The sequence below is a fragment of the Mustelus asterias genome, chromosome 1 (genome assembly GCF_964213995.1).
Source record: "Mustelus asterias chromosome 1, sMusAst1.hap1.1, whole genome shotgun sequence".
NCBI lineage: Eukaryota > Metazoa > Chordata > Chondrichthyes > Carcharhiniformes > Triakidae > Mustelus > Mustelus asterias.
Window position 1 is genome coordinate 74,274,878 of NC_135801.1, and position 6,000 is coordinate 74,280,877.

Consider the following 6,000-nt stretch of genomic DNA (forward strand, 5'->3'; position numbering starts at 1 on the left):
AGTTTTAACAACACCAGGTTAAAGTACAACAGGTTTATTTGGTAGCAAATGCCATGTGCTACCAAATAAACCTGTTGGACTTTAACCTGGTGTTGTTAAAACTCTTACTTCTTGACAGAAACCAGAGGATGGTTGTAAAGGGTTTATTTTTCAAACTGGAGGTCTGTGACCAGCGGTGTGCCTCAGGGATCAGTGCTGGGTCCACTGTTATTTGTCATTTATATTAATGATTTGGATGAGAATATAGGAGGCATGGTTAGTAAGTTTGCGGATGACATTAAGATTGGTGGCATAGTGGACAGTGAAGAAAGTTATCTCCAATTGCAACGGGATCTTGATCAATTGGGCCAGTGGGCTGATGAATGGCAGATGGAGTTTAGAACCATAGAACCATAGAAAATTACAGCTCAGAAACAGGCCTTTTGGCTCTTCTTGTCTGTGCCGAACCATTGAGTCATTGAGAATCCATTGAGTAGAATCCATTGAGAGGTAAATTCTCTGAACATCATAAAGAATGCCCATAAAATTAGCATCCATGTGAATCAAAAACGTACAATTATAGCGATTTAAAATCATAAAACAGATTTTCATATTGCATCCTTAATTGCAGTGGCAGTAAGTGTGGCAACTTAATTCCATTATAGATTTTCTACATTAAGACCAGTTCTGGTCACATACCCACCAGACCTCAGCTTAACATATTATGAGGCAGTAAATTCACCAGGCTCAGTATCTTATTCGTTGATCATATTCCAACATGCATCAAATCGTTACAAAGCTATGGTTGACAGGTAAGTTAGGAATGCTGTTCCAAGGCAGGAAGTATATGCAGAAGAGAGGCAGCTGTGATCTCATGAAGCATTATCTGCTGTCAAGTACTTATTGGTACCACATCTTCTTTAAACAGAAAATTATCAAGAATCAATTGTAGACCAATGACAAAGCAGAACCCACTAAAATATAGGTTTCTGGAGGGTATTAGCTTTATACTAGAGTGCTAGCAAAGGCAAGTTACTTTTAAGGGGCGCCTTGACAAATACATGAATAGGATGGGAATAGAAGGATATGGTCCCCTGAAGGTAGAGGGTTTTAGTTCAATCAGGCAGCATGGTCGGTGCAGGCTTGGAGGGCCGAAGGGCCTGTTCCTGTGCTGTAGTTTTCTTTGTTCTTTTCTTTGTTCTTTAGCAACACTACTGTGGATGCTCTCAGTTAACATAAAAGTGCTGAAGGTGTGTATGAGCAGGTTGCGTTGTTCATGCACAATAGCACTCTGTCTATGAGGAAGGCGAAACGCAGGACTGTGTGGCAGTGTAAACCTTACTTTAAGGCAATCAATATCCTTCCAGAGTTAGAATCTGGTCTATCCCTTTCAATGTTGCAGCAGCATTACTTTCCAGTCTAAGTTTAAACAAATGGATATTTCTGAAATTTGCTACACCAACAGTTTTCACCGCTCAGATATCCTCTACTTAGGAACACTCTAGCCTTTTCCTTCTCCTGTGATACGCACAACTGTTCAGGAAAATCAAAGCTAGAAATAAAATCAGCAAATAATGTTGATGTATTTTCCCCATGCAAGTTACTACTATTTAACAGACACTGCAGATAGGGCAGACTGTGCAGAAAATAAGATAATTATAGAATGGCAATGTATGCTTTAGTTTGAGGCAGGAGTCCAATGAGTAATCATTCTGGGAATTCTCATTAAAAGTTAAAGGGGTTAAATTTGTAAGCCTACATTTTATTGTCTACTCATGATAATGAGTTCTGCACTGCCCATGCCATTTGTGGGCTGCATTCAGTAACAGGGAGCCCAAGGTCTGGGTGGAGGATATGGAAAGGAACGATGTATCCTCGGGGACACATGTACCCCAACTGTACCACTATCCTCAGCCTCTGCTCAATTCACCACAACCTCATCACTCAGCTACCAACGACCTCGATCAACTAGGTCTCAAGCCTGACATTCATATGATTCCCCTCAGTCTCGCACTCTTAGCAATACTGCAGGCCTCAAATCCAAATTTCACAGCTCGCACATACTGGCAACTATTCAACAATGATTCAACATATTGCTGTTCAATACATTGCAAAGCACTCACTGACTTGCTTCTCTCTCCTTGTGGGACAAGGTGGTGCACAAGGAAATGTAACAGAAACTGGAGGGGGAGCAACCTGCATGTTCTCAGCTCCATGCCCAGGCAAAGTAAGTGAGACCACATAATTTAGGAAGAGGAGGTGCTGACCATTATGGGAATGGATTTTGTTGAGGACGGGGTCACTGATGGGGATAAATCCATTAAAATGAGGATATCTCCCAACGTAATCCTCTTTTTTGTTTTTCCATTTCTCTCTCTTCCTATTTTCTCTTCTGACTGAGAAGCTACTTATGGTGTAAGCCTGTACTTCTTATTCACCCCTCTCCCCTCCGCATAACCCTATTCATGTTCCTGGGGAGTTAGCTCAGCTGGCTGGGCAGTCAGTTCATGGTGCAGAGTGACACCAACAGCACAAGTTCAATTCCTGTACCGTCTGAGGTTATTCATGAAGGCTCATCTTCTCAACCTTGCCTGAGGTCTGGTGATCCTCAGGTTAAAATCACCACCAGTCAGGTGACCATAGGCTGCCTTCCCATCCCCCCCTTTCCCTTTTCAGGGGAGAGCAGCCTATGGTCAGCTGGGACTATGGTTCCTTTACTTTACCTTTAACTCATGTCCCTGTTTCCTTTGAGATGCACAAGAACTGCAACCCAGTCAGTGGTGCAAAAGCAGGAAGACATGGAAGACAAGGCCATCAGCCACCAAATCATATCTGACACTGTATTTAATTGAAAGGATAGGATAGAAGCATGATCTTCACATGGTGAGACACCAGGCATGACTGTGCTGCTATCCTGGGAGGGGGGAATATGGATGGCGCAGTGGGCAGTTCAATGAAGAATGAGATCACACGCTAGTTCCGCTGTGGAAGACTCAGATGATGACTTTCATGGGCCAAATGCTTGGTGCAGTGAATAATCTGCCTTAAAGCCTGCAGTCAATGCCAACGCACATGAAAGAGTCCAGCGCCAACTTGGCACAGGGGTCTTTGCAGACTTGGAGCCCATTCTTTCCAACATGAGATGAATAGTTATACCTCCATCAGCACAGCTCTGGCACCAACCGTGATGCAACATCTGAAGGTCTATGCTTGAGCTTCCATTGCAACACAAGTAGCATCCATCCAGCATCTGAGTTCTGCAATAGAAACACCTAGCGGTGTCATGTAATCTCAGATTACTGCCGTAGAATCTCTGACTGCTGGCATCATAGCCCTGGATATTAGTGTAAAGAATGGCTTTGAGTGCATCACAGTACCGCTGCATTCTGTTCTCCAGAAGATCTACTCTTCAAACATCCTCTGCAGATATGCCTCCTGTTGAAAATCCTTCTTCCCCTCCTCGGCTCACTTCTGAAAGATTATTCTGCTCTTGTGCAGCCTCTCTTCATTCTCTCAGCACTGCTCAACGCCAAGGGGAAGCCCCACCTTTATCTGGAAACAATTCATTTGTACACAAATCTTTACTTCATCAAAAATGACTTCATCACTAGCCAGAACATTCCTTTTAGATGACTGAAACTTTTCCCAAGAAGTAAAATATAGCTAAAATGCAGAGAATTGTGGCAACAGTCAGAATAATTAGGCGGTACGGTAGCACAGTGGATAGCACTGCTGCCTCACAGAACCAGGGACTCGGGATCGATTCTGGCTTGGGACACTGTCTGTGTGGAGATTTCAGGTTCTCCCGGTGTCTGTGTGTGTTTCCTCCGGTTTCCTCCCACAGTCTGAAAGACGTGTTGGTTGGGGGAATTGACCTGAACAGTGCCAAAGTGTGGCGACTCGAGGAATTTCACAGTAACTTCATTGCAGTGTTAATGCAAGCCTTACTTGTGACTAATAAATATACTTTACTAATCCAGCAACCATACCTGGAAATTAATTATTCCTTTAAATAGTGCTGGTTGGTGCTCCTTCATGCTGTTGAGTACATGTTCAGCAGTGTGAGGTGAACAGAAAGACATGGTGCTCCAAAATGGCAGCTCTGGTGGTAAATGATCATTCCATGCTGATTGAAGTCTTGATCTGCTTGCTCAACAGATGTTGGGTGCATGCGCATTAATCCCTTTACTAATATCACAATGAACACATTACACATGCTGTGGATGCCATTTTGGAAGCTTAATGGGTCTTGTCGCACCCAAACAATAGGCACTACTGAGCCCAATTTTACCCCCAAGGACGTTATAAATCATTTTGAGCACAGGCATTTGTAAATGCTGAGGAAATCCTCTGTTCTGATTACAAAGATGGAGTATTGCCACAGTTTAACAAAACTGTCAAAGAACATATGTCTGTGTTGAAATCTCTCAATTTACAGAGAAAGAACAAAGTCAAACATTTGTCCATTGGTACTGTGGGCATAGCTTATATTGTTTACTTCTGTACCAGTGATTATCCAGAATAAGATCATGCTTTAAACCAAGCTGCACCCATGTATTTAAACAGGGTGAAAAGTTTATCATTTCCAAAGCCAAAGATAAAATTAGGAGATAAATTATTTAAGTGCACTGAGAAAATGATTTGCTCAGTAGTGACTGCTGGTTACCCTTCAGGCTAAAACAGAATTGGCAAAACAACTGAAGCTTCCCCCTCACAGCCACTCAACAATGAAACCACTCCCCTTGCCATGCTCAACAACTCCCCACACCCCCCTTCCCGCACTCCCCAGCACTGACCCCTAAAATTTCACTCTGGGATTACACTAAGTCCGAGGCATTGAAATGGGGTCACAATGGGAAAATATTTAGGAAGCACTGGTGTAAATGTTATGTGCGCATGTTTTTTAAAAAAATCTTTATTCTTTAGCAGCCAAGCTAACGAAACCACTTCTTCAGGCTATGAGCCAGCTAGGGGACATTGGGAATAGACAAGCTGCTATTTTTACAAGAGTGCAGGATTCACAATGCAGCCCACATGCCTGTTTGGCATTGATGTATCAGAGTTGAATTGGATTGGATCTCAGGCCAAGGTCTGATATTAAGTACAGGCCAAATTAGATTCTGACAGAATGTGAAATATTTAGTGTTCCAAATGGCATAAACAACATATTTACAACAGGCAACTTTGATCACATGTTTATTCCATACTTAATGTTACAGTTCAAAATAACTCACGAACAGCTGTGTCATAGTTTAGTTTCAATAAGTGGATTAAAAGTTCAGAAAAGTGTCTGCACTTTTCAACATTTTTCTTTATTCATTCATGGGACATGGCATCGCTGGCTGGCCAACATTTATTACCCATCCTTAGTTGCCCTTGGACAGCTAAGAGTCAACCACATTGCTGTGGCTCTGGAGTCACATATCGGCCAGGCCAGGTAAGAACGACGGATTTCCTTCCCTAAAGGACATTAGTGAACCAGATGGGTTTTTCCGACAATCGACAATAGTTTCATGGTCATCAGTAGATTCTTAATTCCAGATCTCTTTTATTGAATTCAAATTCCACCATCTGCTGTGGCAGGATTCAAACACAAGTCCCCAGAACATTAGTTGAGTTTCTAGTGATAATACCACGAGGCCATCACCTCCCTGTTGTACTGTGCCGTGTATTAGACTGGGGGAAGGGAGAGTATACAGTGGAGAAAGTGGTTAAACCCTAAATATGGGCCTGGAGATCATAGTACATGGTGCCCACTCATTATATTGCAGCCAGTATGTTAAATTGGTGCTGCTTCTTGTGTTACATGAGAACTGCTTTTAGTCAGTGCTACCCATGATGGTCTTCAGCTTCACACATCAACAGGGGGTGGAATATTGTGAGTGGCTCGCTTTGATATTTTGAGGAAAAACTGAACATGCAAGAAGTGTACATCACCATTTCCAGAGAATAATGCACTGGAAGTCTTGCTTGAGGAGTTTCAAAAAAGGTAAAGCATCCTGTATCTATAGTGGATGCCGG